The sequence below is a fragment of the Nycticebus coucang genome, chromosome 6 (assembly GCF_027406575.1).
Source record: "Nycticebus coucang isolate mNycCou1 chromosome 6, mNycCou1.pri, whole genome shotgun sequence".
NCBI lineage: Eukaryota > Metazoa > Chordata > Mammalia > Primates > Lorisidae > Nycticebus > Nycticebus coucang.
The window spans coordinates 127,644,794-127,666,535 of NC_069785.1; the positions used below are offsets into that span (position 1 = coordinate 127,644,794).

General features: G+C 45.0%; 1 long non-coding RNA gene across 1 annotated transcript in view; it reads left to right on the forward strand.

Annotated features, from left to right (window-relative positions):
- LOC128588086 (uncharacterized) overlaps positions 1-21,742 on the forward strand; it is a 124,526-nt gene that overhangs the window by 48,822 nt on the left and 53,962 nt on the right. The window contains exon 2 of the long non-coding RNA XR_008380709.1: positions 9,416-9,512. This is a non-coding gene — a long non-coding RNA (uncharacterized LOC128588086). The remainder of the gene's footprint in view (positions 1-9,415; positions 9,513-21,742) is intronic.

The following is a 21,742-nucleotide window of genomic DNA, read 5'->3' on the forward strand; positions in this document are numbered from 1 at the left end:
AGACTCCTATATATTAGAGCATATTAAGCCTAGGTCTACTACAATTTTTTTTATTCCTTCATTCAACACTTTGTTGGGCTTTTTCATTCCTTCCGTCTACAGTCATTCAGCATAATCTTAGCACTCTGGGAGGCTGAGGAGGGTGGATTGCCTGAGCTCAGGTGTTCAAGACCAGCCCGAGCAACAGTGAGACCCCCGGGGTCTCTACTAAAAAATGGAAAAATTAGCTGGGTGTTATGGTGGGTGCCTATAGTCCCAGTTACTTGGGAGGCCGAGGCAGGGGGATTGCTTGAGCCCGGGAGTTTGAGGTTGCTGTGAGCTACGATGCCACTCTACCTAGGGTGACAGAGTGGGATTCTGTCTCAAAAACAAGACAAAATAAAACAATCATTCAGCAATTACGATGTGTTGTCAGGTTCTAGTCTAGATTTTGGAAATTCGGTGATTTATAAACGAGTAGATGGGGTTTCTGCTTTCATGGAGTTTAAGTGAAAAGAAAAGAGAAACATTAAAGCAAGGAAATGGTTTTAGAGTTTGGTGAGTGCTTTGAAGCAGCAAAGTGAGGTGATGGAGGAGGCTGCTACTTCGGTGGGGGATGGAGGGAAAGGCTGCTGTGAGTAGATAGCGTTTAATCTGGGAGCTAAATATTGACGAGGAGTGAGCAACGTGTCTACCTGGGAAGAACCTTCTGAACAGATGCAAGAGCAAGTGCGAACCCTATGCTATGAGTCAGCCCGCTGCACCTGAGGGTCCGAATGAAGCTGCTGAGGTCGCAGCATACAGAACAAACGGGGCAGAGGGAGGATATGAGGTTAGCCAGGCAGTGGGGCCGTGGGAAATCGAGCTCTTATCCTACATGTGAGCAGAAACACCTGAAAGGTTTTATGGGTCTAACGTGGTCTCATTTACATTATTCAAAGGGCATTTAGGTTGCTCTCTGGCAAAGGGGCTTTCTTTTCACTTAAACTAAGCGAAATCCACCTAGATTCTCAATTTCTTTTCATATTGTACTTCAAACAGCACTTTAAGGACAGAGACTATTCTTATTCATTTTTTCTATTTACGTATTTATTTAGAGACAGAGTCTTACTTTGTTGCCCTCAGTAGAGTGCCATGGCGTCATAGCTCATAGCAACCTCAAACCCTTGGACTCAAGGGATCCTCTTGCCTCAGCCTCCTGAGTAGCTCGGACTACAGGTACCCGCCATAATACCTGGCTAATTTTTTTTTTTTTTTTTTGAGACAGTCTCACTCTGGTAGCCTGGGTAGAGAGCTATGATGTCATAGCTCACCGTGACCTCAAACTTCTGGGCTCAAGTGATCCTCTTGTTTCAGTCTCCTGAACAGCTGAGACTATAGGAACCTGCCACAATGCCTGGCTAGTTTTTCTGTTTTTAGTAGAGATGGGTCTCAATCTTGCTCAGTCTTGTTCAGCCTGGTCTCAGCCTCCGGAGCCGAGGCAATCCACATGCCCAGGCCTCCCAGAGTGCTGGGATTGCAGGTGTGAGCCATCACACTGGCCTTTTTGTCTTTGTGTGGCTAGTGCCTAGCTCTGGGCAAGCCGTGTATTGGACGCTCGAGACATGGTTGTGGAACAACTGAGGGCACAAACGGCTGTCCCAGCAGTGGGGATCAAGTAAAGTTGTGTCCCGCTCTCTTCCCTCCCCTACTTGTCACATCTGCTATTTTCTGAATACTCTTCCATCCCATCTTTCTATCTTCTCAAATTCACATGGTAACGCATATTTCAAGAATATATCTCAGACCTAAGTTCTCTGAGACCTCATTTTGACTTCTTACCAAATCGTTCAGATAATCATTATAATTGCAAGGATGTTGGGTTGACCCTTACATGAACTGACTTTCATTCTTTTTTTTTTTTTTTTTTTTGTAGAGACAGAGTCTCACTGTACAGCCCTCGGGTTAGAGTGCCGTGGCGTCACACGGCTCACAGCAACCTCTAACTCTTGGGCTTACGCGATTCTCTTGCCTCAGCCTCCCAAGCAGCTGGGACTACAGGCGCCCACCACAACGCCCGGCTATTTTTTTGTTGCGGTTTGGCTGGGCTGGGTTTGAACCCACCACCCTCAGCATATGGGGCTGGCGCCCTACTCACTGAGCCACAGGCGCCGCCCTGAACTGACTTTCATTCTAAGAGCCTGGGAATTTCAAATGGGTGGAGCAGGTGTTTCTTCAGTTGTCATGGCAACCATAGCAGGCCTGGGGGCCAGTAATCTCCTCCCTGCACCTCTACTCACAGTAGTCACCCCCTTCACCCGGTGTGTCCTAATCTGGGCGGTTTCTTTGCTGGTTTCCAGATGAAAGTCTAGTGGTAGTGACACTCTTTGAAGTGATTCTAGGGAAATCAGGTATAAAGTACAGGTTAGACAGCTCTGAGTAAAATAGGCCCTTCTCACTGGTACAAAATCTGAGACTCAGACAAGAACCCCACAGCCTCTGACTTTATTCTTGTTTGGCAAAGAGACAGGGACATTGGTGGGTTTTACTTTCCTCAACTCCTTCAAGCTAAACCCACAATGTCAATGTCCCTGCCCCAATGAATTGTGTCTTAGCTCTCCAATTCTCTGAACAAGTCTGTGACTAGCTGAAGTTCACCCACGGACTCAGGCCCTGCCTCAGCCTGGACAAAGGTCAAAGTGAAGAGTAGGAGAGAAGAAAAATGGATTTGAGAAATGTCTTTAAGGGGTGGAAAGAATTGAACTTGGTAATGGATTGGAAGCAGGGGGTAAGGAAGAGAGTGGCCAGAGTTCTCATTAGAACAGCAGCGTGGACTGTGGCCTCCATTAAGTTCCCACCAAGACTGGAAACTTATCTAAGTTCCCAGAGGAGGACAAGCAGGTTACGGGGGAACAAGAGAGGGGGAGAGCTCCACCCTCCACCCACTGAGGTCCCAGCAACATACTTGGGCATACAACAACATCTATCTTTTTTTTCTGTTTTTATTTTTTTTGAGATAGAGTCTCACTCTGTTGCCAACACTAGAGTGACTTGGTGTCAGCCTAGCTCACAGCAACCTCCAACTCCTGGGCTCAAGTGATCCTCCTCCCTCAGCCTCTCAAGTAGCTGGGACTACAGGAATTCACAGGGACCCCTGGCTAATTTTTCTATTTTTAGTAGAGACGGGGGCTTGCTCAGGCTGACCTCAGCAATCCTCTCTCTTCAGCCTCCCACAGTGCTGGGCTTACAGGGGCCTACAACAATTTATTTCAATTTAGCTTTTTCACATTGAAATGAAGAGAATGACCTCAATCCCCCATCCTGGTTCACAGGAGAATCCAACTGAGATGAAGAGGGAAAGAGCTCCATTCATGGGAGTCTCATCATTTTGAGAAATCTCTAGTGTAGATTTCTGTGCTTATCTATCCAAATCTCTAACCATATTAGATTTCTATCTGTCTGTGAACTGACCTGCCCAGAGTGGCTGGAAAGAATCGTCATCCATCACGTGTAAACCAAACTCATTACAAATCAACATTTGTGACTCTCCTTTTCTCTTCTGCTCTCGGGGTTCATATTAAACCCCCTGTCTGATTCTTCCTGATGTGGCAACCTAGCATCTGCGGTACCCTGCGTATAGCCTTAGTGTCACTAAGGTTTTCAATTTCTGTTCCTCAGAAGGATACTTGTTTCTTTCTTTGAGGTATCATTCCTGGCACTTTCTGGAGTGATTTTTTTATATATCACCTTGTGACCTTTCTCTTAAGTCTAACTACACCAAACATCCTTCAAATTTAGCAAAAATGAATTCTGCTGTCCTTGTGGGATGTGTTTAGATAATAATAAAAAAGAGAAATTATTTGGAGTATTTTCTAATACTGAGAAAGGAGAGAGGCTTCAGATGCATCAGAACCACATCCTGTCCTTGCGTTTTGCCCATCTAAAACCAGACCCAACCCACAATCCGCTTCCACGTTTCGAAGATAATAAACACCAAGCAAATTTTCATTTGCCTGTCCTCATAAAAACTCCATAAGGTATAGGAACTCGTGGGCCCCTCTTCCTGATGTGGAAGTGAAGGCTCAGGAAAGCTGGACTTGCCAGAGGTCACCAGGTGAATCGGTAGGAACAGGAACAAGCATTTGATACAGGCAGTGAACTGAGCACTTTACTGAGACTGTCTCATTGTAAGTGGCTGTAATTGTCATCACAGCCAGCTTTATTTATAGATGGAGAAACTCAACCTCAGATGGTGAGCGACTCGCCAGAGAAACCGGAAGCTGTAAATGGCTGTTCTGATACCAACTGTGCTGTGCAGTTCAACTCTGTCATTAACCCTGCCAAGTCAGTGCAGACCCCACACGTTAAAGGCATCATCCCCTATAAGACTGCCCCACTTAGAGCTCATCTGCAGGCGGGATCCCCGCCACCCGTACTTCTGCTCAGCTGGCGACAATCTAGGGGGTTCCCACAATCCCCTAGTTTCAATAATTTTCTAAAGCAATTCACAGAACTCAGAAAAGTTCTTGGCTCAACATAACAGTGTGATTCAAAAGGATACAAATCAGGACCAATCAAATGAAGAGAGAGACAGCTGAGACAAAGTCGGAGCAGGTCCTGATACAGAGTGCCTGTGTCCTGTCTCTGGATAGGGTACGTCACCCTTCTTCAGCCCATTGACGTCTTCCCCAACCAAGAAGCTCAATGAGTTTTTATTGGGGTTTCATTACAGAAGCATAACTGATATTCCCAAACCCACCCAAAACCTCATCCCTCTAATCACAAGCTTGGTCTTTCTGGGAATCAGCTTCCATCCTCATCTCAAGGTCATAAACTCAGATGTGGCCCAAGGTGCTCATGAATAACAAAGACACGCCTGTCCCTTGGGGGATGCCAAAGGTTTTAGAGGCCCAGTCTCAGAAACTTGAGATAAAGACCAAATTATTCTACTGTAATAGCAGAGCAAGGTAGGTCTTGACTCTGTGTCTGCAAGACTCCAGGCCAAGTGGTTTCTTCTGTGCCAGAGCACCTGGCTCGTCCCTGGCTTGCTGACTATGAGTTTGGGAGAAAGGAAGAAATCATGATGTATTTCAACCATGTAAAGAATTGGAGAGAGGCTTCGGATGCGTCAGAACCACATCCTGTCCTTTCGTTTTGCCCACCAGACCCAACCCACAATCCGATTTCCACATTTCAAAGATAATAAACCCCAAGCAGGAAGGATGCTGGCAAATCAACGTGCTGAGCCTCTTCCATCTTAGCAGGAAGCTTGACATCCGGAAGACACAGGGCTTCTGAAAGCAAGCCACGTAGGAGGTGCTAGCACAGACCGTAATTGTGGAGGTCTGCAATCTTTATCTGCATTTTATTTTTATTTATATACTTTTTTTTGCAGTTTTTGGCCAGGGCTGGGTTTGAACACACCACCTCCAGCACATAGGGCCAGCGCCCTACTCCCCTGAGTCACAGGCGCCACCCAGATGTACTTTTTTTTTTTGAGACAGAGTCTCACTCTGTGGCCCCAGGCTAGAGTGCTGTGACATCATAGCTCATAGCAACCTCAAACTCCTCGGCTCAAGTGATCCTCTTGCCTCAGCCTCCTACGTAGCTACAGGTGCCTGCCACAATGCCCAGCTAATTTTTCTACTTTTAGCAAAGATGAGGTCTTGCTCTTGCTTAGGCTGGTCTCGAACTCTTGAGCTCTAGCAGTGTGCCCACTTCGGCCTTCCAGAGTGCTAGGATTACAGGCAAGTGAAGTTTTCTTTTCCTCATCTTCATTTTATTTTATTTATTCATTTCTTTTGAGACAGTCTCACTCTGTTGTCCCGAGTAGAGTGCCGTGGCATCATAGCTCACAGCAACCTCAAACGATCCTCCTGCCTTAGCCTCCTGAGTAGCTAGGACTACAGGTGCCCACCACAGTGCTTGGCTTGGTCTTTCTATTTTTAGTCTTGCTCTTGCTCAGGCTGTTTTCAAACTCTTGGACCTCATGCAGTCTACCCAACTGGGCCTCCCAGAGTGCTAGGATTATAGGCAAGTGGGGTTTTCTTTTTCCTCATTTGCATTTTAATTTATTTATTAAATTTTTTTGGAGACAGAGTCTCACCCTGGGTAGAGTGCTATAGTGTCATAGCTCACAGCAACCTCAAACTCTTGGGCTTAAGTGATCCCCCTGCCTCAGCCTCCCAAGCAGCTGGGACTACAGGTGCCCACCACAACACCTGGCTAGTTTTTCCATTTTGAGTAGACAATGAGGTCTCACTCTTGCTTAGGCTGGTCTCCAATTCCTGAGCTCAGGTGATCCATCAGCCTCAACCTCCCAGAGTGCTAGGATTACAGGTATTAACCACCACACCTGGCCTTCATCTGCATTTTAAACAATAACCCTCCATCCCACACAGGTCCTAGGTAGCTGTGTTCCTAAACTTGCAAGCCAAAATGGGATGGTGGATGAGGAATGATTCTGTTGGAACTCAGAAAATAATACCCCAAAATGAAGGCTTCAGAAGCAAAAGTTAGTCTCTGACCTTCTCCTGCCCTCCTCTCAGTGGGGGTCAGCCGTAGAGAGTAGCACCACTCTTCCCCATGGCAGGTCAGAGAAACCAGAACCCCTTTTCTCCAAATCCAGCCATAAAACCTAAAAATACCACTATAAGTTTTTCTCTGCCTTTCTGTGTTAAAACTGGCCATAAAGAAATTATCTGACCTACCTAGTTTATAAGGCCCCCACTCCAGAGAGGACCCTGCCCCCCACCCTCCCTAGGAAGGGATGGATACTCAAGCCAGGAAGCCTCTAGACCAGCCAGGCAGGGTTTCTATTAGCTCTGATAAGACTTTTGGTCCAATGGACATTCTGTACTTTGTTGATCCTAGACATGAAAATGGACAATTTCCCTTTTGCCTTTGGGTCTTCATGCTGAAGGCTCCGTGTATACACATTAAATAAACATCTATGTCTTTTTCTCTAATTAAACTGCCTTTTGTGAATTGATTTTCCAGGAAACCCTCAGAGGGCCAAGGGAAAAGTTGCTCTTGGCCCCAGCAATTTCAGAGAAATGAAACCTCTGGCACGCAGGCTACAAAAGGCAGCATATTCACTTTAGTTACTGATGCCAAGCCCTGCTGTGAATGGGAAAGAGGTTTTCATTTACCGCATGCCTACTTTGCGCCATGCACTGTGGTAGGCATTTTTTATTTTTTGAGACAGAGTCTCACCCTGTCACCCTCGGGAGAGTGCGGTGGCGTCACAGCTCACAGCAACCTCAAGTGATCCTCTTGCCTCAGCCTCCCAAGTAGGGGGGACTACAGGCCCCCACCACAATGCTGGGCTATTTTTTTGTTGCAGTTGTCATTGTTGTTTACATGGCCCTGGCCGTGTTCCAACCTGCCACCCTTGTTGTATGTGGCTGGCACTAAGCTATGTAGGCATTTAGATGCCATTTAAATGCCACCCATCATGGAACCCACACAATTCTATGAGGTGTGCCTCGCCGTCCCACTTTAATACATAAAGAAACTGAGGCTCTGAGCATAAAAGAACCTTCCCACAGATGCGCAGCTTGGAAGAGGTAAAGCTGTGATTCAAAAGCAGGTTCAACTCCAAAAGCCACTCTCTCGCCTACTCCCAGGCTGCCTGCTGGAGCTGGTAAGAGCTTGGGAACTGTTTCTGTGGTGTTTGTTTGCTTGGTGCTGTATTAAATATTATTTTCGGATGATTGTGTCATTATGCTTGGATCTCAGAAAAGCTGTTGAAAGCCCAGGGCAGCAGAACGAAGTTAATCAAAGAAAAACTTCATTTACATGAATCCTGCTGGGAGAGGGCTCAGGTCACTTCCCTGACCGCTCTGGTCACCTTGCTCAGCTTAATCTACACGTTAGGTTGTTTTCGGTTCTTAAGCCTCTTTTAATTCAGGGTCCTGGTGCTATTAATGATAAAATTCACAGTCGCATAAAACACATCTGGCTCCTGTTTCTGTCTCACCACATCCTCCTGGCTTCTCGAATAAACCCCGGGGCCTGCGGAGGGGAGGAGGGAAGGCCGGAGCCGCCTTAGCTCGGTGCTAGTGCCACCTAGTGGCCACCCCGGCACCTGCGGGCCCTACTGGCCCTTCGGACTTCTATGGGGTGAGCGGGGCTTGGGGCTTCGCCTTCTGCAAATCCTCAGGATTTTTCACAACCCTGGAGATAACTGTGTATGGAGAGGAGACGAATGAGGCAACCCCCCTTTTTCATATAACTGCAAAATTCTAAACAATTATTATGACAGATTTTTGAACTCGATTTTGTTTGTTTTGACCACGTGCAGGTGCAGAACAAAAACACCTGGCTCCTGCTTTGTTCGGTCCTTGGTCCCACTGACATCTCTGGCTCCATCAGCACACATGAAACCAGCTATGTTAAAATGTGTAGAGCCATAAAGTGGAAATAGTAATCAAAGTCTGATTTTCATGAAACTATGAATATAACCGGAAGTTAAGCAGTATTGTGCCCTAACTTCCTCACTGCTGTAACCTGTTACTGCTTAATTGCACTCTTCTTCCTGACAGATGTAAGAACTGTGATTTCCCCTACTATCCATAGATAACATCACCATTCCATGAGGACTTGTGCTTCTTCTTCTTCTTTTTATTTTTTGAGACAGAGTCTCACCTTGGTAGAGTGCTGTGGCATCACAGCTCACAGTAACCTCAAACTCTGGGCTTAAGCGATTCTCTTTCTCAGCCTCCCAAGTAGCTGGGACTATAGCCACCTGCCACAATGCCCAGCTATTTTTAGAGATGCGATCTGGCTCTGGCTCAGGCTGGTCTTGAACCTGTGAGCTCAGGGCATCTACCCACCTCGGCCTCCCAGAGTGCTAGGATTACAGGTGTGAGCCACGGCACCAGCCTAGGTAATATCACTATTGTAAAGCGGAAGACTTGAGCTTCTCCAGATTATATTACTATTATAAAGTCTAAGACTAGTCTTTGAAGTATTTTTCAGACTTTTTATTCCAGGGACCTATGGATAGGCATAAGAATGGATCCAATAGCCTTGAGACCACTCCTACCAAGGAAGTTTGCCAACTGAAAAAATACTCTCACTTCTATCCCTGTAAGTTTGTCCTAGCTAATCAGCAGACTCAATTCCCTAGCCCTTTGCCTGCTGAACTATCTTTAAAAAGCCCTTCTCCCAAATTCTTGGGGAGACACATGTGAGAAATTCCTCCCATCTTCTCACACGGCGCCTGTGATATTAAACTCTTTTTCTGCTGTCGCCGCTGCTGTCTTCGTGTACTGGCTTCCTGTTGAGCAGCCGGCAGTGAACTTGGTTGGGCTATAACACACACAAGGTGGTCTCTTCTTCCGTATTTTCCCTGAGGGGTTATTTTCACCTGACCCCACAGCCCAGGAGAAAAATGAGAAAGTCCAGTACTATCTCAGACCATTTACTCACCTGATTTTATTTTCTTCTCAAGGCTTTTCTCAGCCACCTGCCTGGAGAAGGATAATCAGATGGTTCCTCAGCACCATTCCTGAGTAACAGCAGAGCATCGATGGTGTGTCTCGCTTTAAGTAAGTGCTGAGCATACAAAGTTTGTTAAATCACTCATCCTAACTTTGAGAAAAGAGCAGTCTGATCAGGGAGACGGCCTTCTTAAGATAATCTCAGTGGGAGACAATAAACAGTGGGTGGGTAGGTCAGGATAGCGTTATAATAGGGTCAGATCAGGATTTGGAGTCAGATTGACCAGGTTTGAATCCTGGCTCTGTCACTTACTTGTCCTGTATAGGACTCGGGGAAGTTATTTAGCTTCTCTGAGTGTCAGTTTCCTCATCTGTAAATGGATGTAATAATGTCTGCCTTGCTGAATTATAGCAAGAAGTAAACCCTGGCTGGGTGCAGTGGCTCATGCCTGTGATCTTAGCACTCTGGGAGGCTGAGGTGGGTGGATTGTCAGAGCTCAGGAGTTTGAGACCAGCCTGAGAAAGAGTGAGACTCCATCTCTACTAAAAATAGAAAAACTAGCACAGCATTGTGGTGGGTACCTGTAGTCCTAGCTATCTGGGAGGCTGAGGCATGAGGATCGCTTGAGCCCAAGAGTTTGAGGTTGCTGTGAGCTATGATGATGCCATGGCACTCTACCCAGGGCAACAAAGTGAGACAGAGTCTCAAAAGGAAAGAAAGAAAAGAAAGAGAGAGGGAGAGAGAGAAAAAAGAAAGAAAGAAAAGAAAGAAAAGAAAGAAAGAAAGAGAGAGAGAGAGAGAGAGAGAGAGAGAGAGAGAGAGAGAGAGAGAGAGAGAAAGAAAGAAAGAAAGAAAGAAAGAAAGAAAGAAAGAAAGAAAGAAAGAAAGAAAGAAAGAAAGAAAGAAAGAAAGAAAGAAAGGAGGGAGGGAAAAGAGCAAAAAAGAAATAAACCCAACTGTGGAAATCAATGAAAATCACCCTACTGAGAACAAACAGCACTTGCTATAGCAGGCAGGTTGGCCACCCTCCATTGCTTGGTTTGATAGAATCACGTAGGCAAGCAGAGGAGTGCAAGAACTTTACAGTGAGAAAGGGGGAAGGCTTCAGGTCTGCTCAGACTGGAGATAGTCAGCAGGAGCAGGCAGGAGGGTTGACCAGAAGCAGGGCATCGGGTCTCAACCTGTGGGTCCCGACCCCTTTTTAACAATGAAAATACATTGCGGCCTTAGGAAGGTTGAGAACCACCGGTTTGGGGAGTATATTTGGCTTTTTCTGCTTCATCTTCAGTTGAAAGTAAAGGCAAAAATAAGGGAAGCTGCCAGTCATTGACCAAACTCTAACTGTTCTGGGTTGATGGCTGCTGAGGCTGGAGTTTGGATCCCAGGGCTGGTTGCTACAGTGATCGAGGGTCAGAGTTTTATTGTCATGCATGGTCTGGCCATTGTTCATTTGTAGAGTTATTCTCTCCTAATGCATTCAAAGCTCACCATCCCATATATGACATGCACAGTTATTCAGTAAGTAGCAATCATGTTCGAATTTACTGGGGTCAGAATGGAGCATGTTTGATATAAACAGGTGGGGGAGAGCAGAGCACAAAATACCTTGTATAGTTTAATATAGCTTTAAATATTCACATGGGTGTGGATAAAGACTGGAAGATAATTTGAAGAAATGAAACTAGATATTGGAGTCATAACACCCGGTGGGGGGGGTCAGGACATCAGGCTCAAATGCTGCGATTTACTAGCCTATGATCTTGGGTTGTTCCTTCAGCTTTTCTTAGCTTCAGTTGCTCATCTGTAGAATGGGGATAACGGATGGGCATTATTCAAAATGAGTGTAATACAGAAAAATCTAGCCAGGCACGGTAGTGGATGCCTATAGTCCCGGCTATGCAGGAGGCTGAGGCAAGAAAATTACTGAAGCCCAGGAGTTTGAGGTGGCTGTGAGCTGTGATGTCAAAGCACTCTACCCAAAGCAACAGGGTAGGATTCTGTCTCAAAAAAAGAGAAAGAGAAATGAGTGTAATATAAACACCCACTGCATGAAGTTGTGAGCACCCCATGATATAACGCATCTAAAGCTCTTTTGAAAATATTCAGTAAGTGACACCTATTACTATGGGCGATTTCTGTTTTAAATGTATTATAGATAGAATGCCTTTTTTAAAAACGTGCAGGTGATCCATTATAACTCTCTCTAATGAAGTGAAGTAAGAGTCAATGGAATTATATAAAATATTGGGAAGAAAATGTTAGGTGGTGGGTTCTCTGTTTTGTCTTTGTGTTTTTGTTTCTATTTTGCTTTTGCCTTTTAACCCTACTTGACATGTGAACAATGCTAGGAGTAAAATGAATACAATGCTTAAAAAAAAAAGAAAGAAATTCTTACTTCAAGTCTTTCTTAGCCAGGACTCTGAGCTTCTTTCCTGCTCCAACTGTTTGAAGCACAAATTTAAATAATTTTATTTCATTTACTTTCTTTCGCAAATGGTAGATGCATTGGGAGCAGCCAGACAGCTGCAGAGCGATCTGAGAAGGGCACAGGCCAGGCAGGGGGTGCTTGTGAGCCTGCCATGTGGTCTGTGTTCCTGGGCAGGCAGGGGTGAGACTGGCCGTCATTTCTGGCTCCCTAGGTGTCATCACCTAAGTTGAGACATATGTGGTTATGTTTCATCAGGGCTCTTGTAGTTCCTGCTATCTCTCTTCTCTTTGTTGAGTGTGTAAGAAGGATGTTCATAGGTGCCTGCAGAGATGGCTGGAACACATATTAGTGGTCACGTGATCGTCCTATTCATGCCCGGCTTCAGAGGCAAGGAAAATACAGCTGGTTCCTGTTCGAGGCCATTGTTCCTCTCATCATCAGAAAGGGTTTTAAACTCCTGTAGTGTTGACCTGGCTCATCTTCAGCTGGACACTGCTGACTGCTTTGAGCACAATCTTGGCATCAGCACTCTGCTCTAAACATGACCCAGGTGCTCCATCTGCTGTTTCCCACATCAGGTTTCTGGGAGAAGTGGCTGGACCAATTCCCAGGGCATGAGGCCTATGCAGACCGAACCTTCAGGAGCTCAGGCACCTGCTGCTCTGCGCCGTGCACACTTCAGAGAGCAGTGAAATAGAGAATGTGCACCCAGCAATTATATTTCTGGGGTCTGTTATTTAAACATTACACACTAGTGTTCCAGGAGATATTCACAGTAGGGAATTTCTTTCAGCATTGTTTTAGTAACAAAGGCTTGGCAATAATCCAAACGTTCATAAGTAGGAAATTGCTTAAATGAGTGACGGTCCAAGAACATTAGTAAACAAATCAATAAAAAGAGTTATTGTCACACTCTTACATGGAAAGATGTTCTCGAAATAGGTTTATTTTTTTAAAAAATCTGAGGCTTCTGATGGAAATGTACATAATGAAAAGAGATGTATGTGGCTGGCTGAGAGTTTGGTGATGAATTAGTGAAAGGTAGTTTAGAAAACTATGCAAATGAGCCTGGGTGATACAATGAGATCCGGTCCCTAGAAAAATTAGAAAAATTAGGAATAGGGCACCAGCCCCATAGGCTGGAGGTGGCGGGTTCAAACCCAGCCCTGGCCAAAAACTGAAAAGAAAAAAAAAAAAAATTAGAAAAATTAGCTGGGTGTGGTGCTGCAGTCCCTAAAGTCCCAGCTACTTGGGAAGCTGAGGTGGGAGTTTAAGGTTTGCAATAAGCTGTGATTGTGTCACTGCACTCCAGCCTGGGTGATGGAACAAGATCCTATGAGAAAGAAAAAAGGGAGTGGAGGGAGGGAGGGAGGGAGAGAGGAAGGAAGGAAGGAAGGAAGGAAGGAAGGAAGGAAGGAAGGAAGGAAACTATACAAAGGAAGAGACAAAAGCATTCTTTTTTTTTTTTTGAGACAGAGTCTCACTATGTTCCCCTCAGTAGAGTGCTGTGGCATCACAGCTCACAGCAACCTCCAACTCCTGGGCTTAAAAGCATTCTTGAGAATAAGCAAAAGAAATATTGTACAAGAAATGAACAGTGCAGCACCCCGCACAGCTATGTGAGCAGTAATTACATCGTCACCACAATATGAGCCTTACATCGTAATCTAATCAAAACAATAGGTAAATTATGTTTAACCACAGAATAAAGAGTTGTGGGGGTGCAGAAAGAGAACCAAACACTTATTTTCCTCAGTAGGATGTCGAATAGAAACTATCTCAGACTGACAATAACTTGGTCACACCATTGCTTCTTTATCTAAAACCAGGAAACCTAAAATGAATGGGGTGTAGGGGGATGTGGGACAGGGTAGTGCTGTTTTCCAGGACAAGCCTTCTTATTATTATTTTTTTTTTTTTGTAGAGACAGAGTCTCACTGTACCACCCTCGGGTAGAGTGCCGTGGCGTCACACGGCTCACAGCAACCTCTAACTCTTGGGCTTCCGCGATTCTCTTGCCTCAGCCTCCCGAGCAGCTGGGACTACAGGCGCCCGCCACAACGCCCGGCTATTTTTTTGTTGCAGTTTGGCCGGGGCTGGGTTTGAACCCGCCACCCTCGGCATATGGGGCCGGCGCCCTACTCACTGAGCCACAGGCACCGCCCAGCCTTCTTATTTTTTTCTTGAGACAGCGTCTTACTCTTGCTCAAGCTGGTCTCAAACTCTTGGGCTCAAGTGATCCTCCCACCTTGGCCTCCCAGAGTCCTAGGATTATAAGCGTAAGCCACTGCCCCTGGCTACAACTCGCCTTTATCTGTGTACTTATACATCATCTTACATACCAGTTATCCACAGTCAATATACAAATATGTGCAGTATAAGCACTTTAAAATATGCACACATGAATATTTACACATACATGTATGTAGAGAGAAAGATAAATGGATACGTTAATAGGATAGAGATTATTAGAAAATGAATTAAAAATCCTGCAGAGTATTCCTCCATGCAATAATGAGAGTATATAGGGGTAGGCCCATAAGCGTACATTTAAATTTCTACAAGATTCATTTCTTTTGTTTGAACCGTGTACCACAACTACTTTTGCAATCAGAAAATAAAGGGATTTAAACTAGAAAAAATCCAAGATGAGAACATCTATCTCTTCACCTACATTCCCACTAACTAGAGCCTTTTCATCCATCTGAGATCACGAGTGTCCCAGGCAAAGCCAGATGTCTTCCCAACCTCTACATTCTGTGCCCTAGAACCTAAAAATGAACATGTGAAAGTGACAGTCATCTTATCTCACTCTCCCCACCCACTTTCCTCAGGCCCAGGATGCATCCTGCGCATCATACACGGAATTCTTTGATTGACCTCATTTTGAGTGGAGCCTAATTCTGGTTTGACCTCCAAGATAATGTGGGTTTCTCTTTCCCGCCTCCAGCTTGCTTAATAAAACATTTTTGGAGGGCACTTCACAAATGTTTTCTGAATCAAATTGTTCTCATTAAAATGTAAATTAGGGACAGGGAGGAACAGATAGAGATTTGTTAAAGAACACAAAATTACAGCTAGATGGGAAGAAAAAGTTCTAGTGTTCCATATCACCATAGGATGTGTATAGTTATCAAAAATATACTGAACAGGGGGCAGCACTTGTGGCTCAGTGAGTAGGGCTCTGGCCCCATATCCCAAGGGTGGCGGGTTCGAATCCGGCCCCAGCCAAACTGCAACAAAAAAAAAAATTTAAAAATCAAAAATACACTGAACAGTTTCAAATAGCCAGAAGGAAGATATTGAGTGTTCCCAACATGAAGAAATGACAGGTGTCTGAAATGATGGATATGCTAATTACCCTGATCTGATCACTATACATTGTATATATGTGGATCATTATGAGATACATAGAAATCAAGAAACATAAAATCTGTATGGACAGAGACAAATGAAGCCTTCCCAGCTACACCAATAACTGAGCAAGAAGAAACTTGCACGAGTGAATCCGAAGAGATGTCGCCTATTGTGTTTGTTGGAAGTGAAAGGATGGACCATAACACAGTCTGTCTCAAAACTTTCCTAGTGACCCAGGTATCAAATTATCAGTATAAATCCCACAGATATGTACAATTATTGTCAATTAAAAGAAAAAAAAATTTTTTTTTTTTTTTTTTTAGAGACAGAGTTTCACTGTGTCGCCCTCAGGTAGAGTGCCGTGGCATCACAGCTCACAGCAACCTCCAGCTCTTGGTCTTAGGTGATTCTCTTGCCTCAGCCTTCCAAATAGATGGGACTACAGGCACCCGCCACAACGCCCAGCTATTTTTTGTTGCAGTTTGGCCAGGGCCGGGTTTGAACCCGCCACCCTCGGTATATGGGGCCAGTGGCCTACTCACTGAGCTATAGGCATTGCCCAAGAAAAAAAAATTTTTGGAGAGCTCTGTCACCTGTGTTAGCGTGCCATGGTATCAGCCTAGCTCACAGTAGCCTCAAACTCCTGGATTCAAACAGTCCTCCTACCTCAGCCTCCCAAATAGCTGGGAATACAGGTGCCTTCCACAACACTTGCTGAATTTTTCTGTTTTTAGTAGAGACAAGGTTTCTTTCTTGCTCAGGCTGGTCGAGAACGTCTGAGCTCAAGTGATCCTCCTGTCTCAGCCTCCTAGAGTACTCGGATTACAGGCATGAGCTACAGTGCTTGGCCTAAAAGAAATTTTAAACAAAATTTAAAAAATGTAAATTGGTCTTGGAATAGTAACTCATTAATTTTGTTTTTAAGGCAAGCACGAGGTGTCGTTTATTGAATGAAGTAAGATACATTTGCCGCAGACAACAAATGGATCCCCTGTGGTAACAAGAGGGCCCCGATTATAATCTGAGTCCTGCTTTATGGTGCCAACGCTGGGTTCTCTTTGTGGTTCAAACATCACCCAATTTTTTTTTTTTTTTTTTTTTTGAGAGAGAGTCTCACAGTGGTACCTGTCACAGCTCACTGAGAGCTTGAACTCCTGGGTTCCAGTAAGGAGTCCTTCTGCCTCCGCCTCCTAAATAACTAGTACTGCTATGATAACTCTTATGCCTGGCTAATTTTTTTTTTAATAGATAGGGTCTCACTATGTTGCGCAGGCTGGTTTCAAATTCCTGGTCTCAAGTTATCCTCCTACCTTGACCTTCCAAAGCTCTGAGATTATAACTGTGTAATTGAGATTGCACTGTGCCATTGATACTTAGTAGTTATTTAGCTGACTGTGTACTGAATAATACCATCTGTCCATGTAAATTTTTTAAGTGTCATCATTTTAATAGGGTTACATAGGAAACTATCCTGGGGTCTTAGGAGATATTTGTTCAGCTATTTCTGGGGGAAATGTGTTACATGACTGCAATATCAGTCGTGTTTAAAATGATAAAGAAGTATATAGAATAAAAAGTGTTAATTCATTCTGTATGTCTTCAACAATGGTATAGTGAACACCTGTTACATCCCAAGTTCTACTGTAGGTGCTGGGGCTGCAGATGGGAGCAAACATCCCCAGTGCCTGCCTTCATCAACCTGGTATTCTTGAGAGGAAGGAAAAAATGCCCAGCTACAGTGAATAATGTGGTAGGCTACCCAGCACCACCCCCTTCAAAATAAGACCCAAGGCACTTATTCTCCCTCATTTCTAGCTTACATTCCCATCTTTCTCTGGGAATTCCTCTTGGCTGCGCGAAACTGCCTGGCCCAAGGCCATGTCTGCCCCACGAGAGACAGTCTACATCCAGTGACTGGTCTATATGAAGCTACAAAATCCTAAGCCTCTGCCCCCATCCCAGTTTGGGCTAACTTTGGAGGGCCGTGCCAGCTCCAGGGCTCCTATGGCCTCTCATGCCACTGCCCAGCAGGTCAGCTTCTCCCTCTGTCCAGTTCTGCTTCCCTCATTCCCTTACAGGTGTCTTTGAGGACAAGTCCCAGGGAATGTGCACTCAAACCCCCCTCATAGACTTTGTTTCCTGGGGAACCTGACCTCAGATGGTAGCCAAGATCCTGTGTAACACCGTGAGTGTGATGACACAGTGCAGGATGCCATAGGGCCAGAGAAGGTCCCAGGGAACACAGTCGTGACAATCTCAGTTGACACTGGACTCAAGCTGGTGACAAGAAACCATACGCCCAAAACAAAACCAAAAATGTGTTTCCAATTATCATCTGCTCTTATACCGCTTGCCAGATTTCACATAGTTTTTAAACTGAAAATGTTTGAATAGAATTATTGGGTTGTTTTTGTACCTCTCTTTTAAGGGTTTTTTGTTTGTTTGTTTTTTGTTTGGTTTTGTGTAGTTTCTTTTTTTTTTATATAGGTTGGAAAGAGAAAGCCAGAGGCAAATTCTCAGATTCAAGTTTAAGGGGGTAAAAAGAGGGGGGAGGAGCAGCTATTCCTTGCTCCCCCCGCCCCCTCTCCTCCTCTTCTTACTATTTTTAAATAAGAGGGCAAAGCAGGCCAGCTTTAGGTAAGCGATTATTGACAACCAGGCTGCAAAAGGACCACCCACCTGCCCGCCCTCCATTTGGTGCCCTACATCTAAAAAAGCTGAATTCTGGCAACTTTTGCTCTCTCCATCTCCATAATGACCACGCCTGGGGCATTGGAGGGAAATTGGATGGGAACTCGTAGGGAAGATATCTCTGTCATTACACAAGGTTCTTATGCCTTGTGACAGCTTCTGCAGAGGCAAATGATGGAGCTAAGAACTGGGCGGTAGTTTGGTCCTCCCTGTAATAGCACTGCTGGATTCTTGTTTCTTGACAGCCTATTTGCTCAGATAGGTGGGCGAGAAATCTCAGATTTGCAGGCTCATTTTGCTTCCCAGTCCCTTGCCAGTGCTCTCCTTCAGCACTAATAAGGCACCAGGTTTGGACTCTGGCAACCACCTTTTTGATACGTGCTTGAGGAAAAGGACAACACTTTAATTCAGTGCCTTTAGAATAAAATTAAATCTTCCTTGAAATCTTCTTTGAAAGCGACAGTACCCACAGACGAGACTGGAGTGGGGATGTTCAGGCCAGGTTAATTGAAAGGGACAGTGGCCTGCCCGGCAGTGCAAAGACAGCATCTGTGTCTGGGGGCAGTTAGAGACCCCTCTTATGTGGGGCCATAGTGGGTGGGTAAATTCCACAGCTTGCCTGGAGGGCTTTGGTGAGTTAGGATCTTTTGATGGGAACTTTAGGAGTGAGGCTAACTAAGTCCTTTCTGTCCTTTGTCTTTTGCAGTTTTTTTTTTTTTTTTATTTGTTTGTTTATTTTGGCTGGGTCCAGGTTTGAACCTGTCACCTCCGGTATATGGGGCCGTTGCCCTACTCTTTTGAGCCACAGGCACCTCCCTCTATCCTTTGTCTTAAGAGGAGAGGAAGAGAGGCTGGGTGCCTGTAGCTCAGTGAGTATGTCACCAGCCACATACACTGGGACTGGCGGGTTCGAGCCAGGCCTGAGCCTGTTAAACAACAATGACAACTGTAACCAAAAAACAGCCGGGCATGTGGCAGGTGCCTGTAATCCCAGCTACTCAAGAGGCTGAGGCAAGAGGATCTCTTGAGCCCAAGAGTTTGAAGTTGCTGTGAGCTGTGGTGTCACAGCTCTCTATCCAGGATAACAGAATGAGACTCTATCTCAAAAAAAAAAAGAAAGGAAAAGAAAGAAAGAAAAGGAAAGGAAAAAATAAAATCCCACCAAAACAAAACAAATAGATCTATATAAGGACCTGGAAGGCCCAGTCTAAATTTAGAATTCTTGGACCCCTGGGAGCAGTGTGCCCAAAGCTGGAGGCATGGGGAGAGCTCCCCACCCCCACCCCAGCCTGAGGCCTTCTCTGCCCTCTTTTCACTCTGGTTTTGACCTGCCCTGTGAGGACAGCTTTGCCCACACATCAGGGCTCCATCGGTACTCCCATAGTCACCTCTGCCCCCACATGTTTCGAGGGGTGCATACCTCAGGGTGAAGTAACCCTGTTTGGGGGATGGGCTTAAGAGAGAAGCCTGTGAGGCCCCTCAGTGGCCTTGGGACTATTGGGATAGGATTCGGGTGGCCCTGGCTTCCTGGCCCATGGACTCCTCTCTCCATGGGAAGCCATTCAGCCTGGGGGCCAGAGTGGGGTCCTCTACCGGATGGGGTACAGGATGGGGACCTCCCTTTCTGGGTCTAAGCACTGACTGGCTAGTGTTTTAGCACATTGTCATCATTCAGGAATTAAATCCTGGCTTCACTGCTCCACTTTATGTATGGGACTTAATTGGGTAATTTACTTAACACCTCTGCCAGAATTTCCTCACCTATAAAATAGGAGTGATAATCAGCGTACTTCCCCTCCTCCCCACCATGAAGGATGAAATGAGTTAGCATATGTAAAAGTCTGGCATTGGGAGAGCTTGTGAGCATTCACAGTTCACACCTCCCCTTCTCTGCTGTGGTTCTTTTTTTTTTTTTTTTGAGGCAGAGTCTCACTCTGTCACCTGGGTACAATGCTATGTTGTCATACCTCACAGCAACCTCAAACTTTTGGGCTTGAGCAACCCTTTTGCCTCAGCCTCCCAAGTACTTGGGACTACACCTCTGCTACCAGGCTTGGCTAGTTTTTCTGTTTTGGGTAGACATGGGGTCTTGGTCTTGTTCAGGCTGGTCTCGAACTCCTCAGCTCAAGCAGTCCACCTACCTCAGCCTCTCAGAGTGCTGGATTACAAGTGTGAGCCACCGGGCACGACCCTCTGCTGTGTATAAACATTGACCGTCATAGTCAAAGTTCATTGACATATAAATATTGACCGTGGTGGTCAATGTCTCACTCCCACCTGTGCTTTGCAGACAGGAAGAGAGGAAGGAACCAATGATTTCACACAATGGCTTCCAAAGTTGTCTTCTAACGTGGTAAATTTAGCTTTTCTTCTTCCCAAAGTTTGGAAAGAGGCCAGACTGCTCAGAAGGTATTCTGCCCTATCTAAACAGGAAGCCTTCATAGGAGTGGACTTGGAGCACCATGTGTATGGATGCAGGAAGCAGACAGGGGACAGTTTTCTCACTATGATTAAGTACCCAAGAGAGTCCCATCCATTTGGGACACATCAATGTTTTGTCCAGTTTGTACAGGATGAGTAGAAGTTATTTTTTTGTTAAATTATGACACAAGAAAAAGTCCACATAACATAAAATATAGCATGTTACCATTCTTAAGTATATAGTTGAATAATGTTAAGGATATTGACATTGTGGTCAAATCATTGTGGTCTTGCAAAACTGAAATTCTATACCTATTAAATGCCTTTCCTGCTTTCCCCAGTGTCTGAACCACCATTCTACGTTCTGTTTTTATGAATCTCAGTACATTAGACACCTCATGTCAGTGGAATCATACAGCACTTGCCCTTCTGTGACTGGCTTACTTCGCTTTGCATAACGTCTTCAAGTTCAAGATTTATCCATCTTGTAGCATGTGACATAAAGTGATTTTTTAAGTTTCTTTCCAACTTGAGGTTGGTAACTTTAAATTTCCAGATGAGGCCAGGCACAGTCCAGCACTCTAGGCGGTCGAAGCAGGAGGATTGCTTGAGCTCAGGAGTTCAAAACCAGACTAGGCAAGAGGGAGACTCTGTCTCTACTAAATATGGAAAAACTAGCAGGCACCTGTAATTCCAGCTACTTGGGAAGCTGAAGCAAGAGAATTGCTTAAGCCCAAGACTTTGAGGTTGCTGTGAGCTGTGATGATGCCACAGCACTCTACCTAGGGTGACAGAGTAAGACTCTGTCTCAAAAAAAAAAAAAAAATATATATATATATATAAAAGAAAGAATGAAACTTCCAGTTGACTCCCAGAGAAGTGAAAAAAGTGGAAATAGACAACTTGTCATCAGAACCTAGTGTCTGAGATGGATACGAGGAGTTTGCTTTCCTCTTGGGGACAGAGCCCCTCACCTAATGCCATTTGCTTAGAACCCGATGACATCTGCATTATTAGAGGCTGAATAATTTTTGGATGGTTTCTCAGGCTCACTGGGACAAGTTGGCAAGGAAAATACAGAACTACAGGTATTAATTTGATGTAAATGCAAAAATAGCTCTACTGACATTTTAATCATTTGCCATCTCCTACTAGGCTAGAGAAGGCTGTTGTCAAATCCAGAAAACTTCTAATGAGTCTGAGTCCCATGACAGTGCCTAAAATAATTGTAAATCTTCAAATCATATCTAGTGCTTGAAGTCTTTCTTTACTCCTTCCTGTCATCACAGCTCACAGCACCCTCAAACTCTTGGGCTCAAGCGATCTTCTTGCCTCAGCTTCCCAAATAGCTGGGGCCACATTAATCAGATGCCTCATCTGAGTAAACTCTTGGTTTGTTTTTCTAGATGTATTAGAATCACACCATGTCCTTCCCTCATC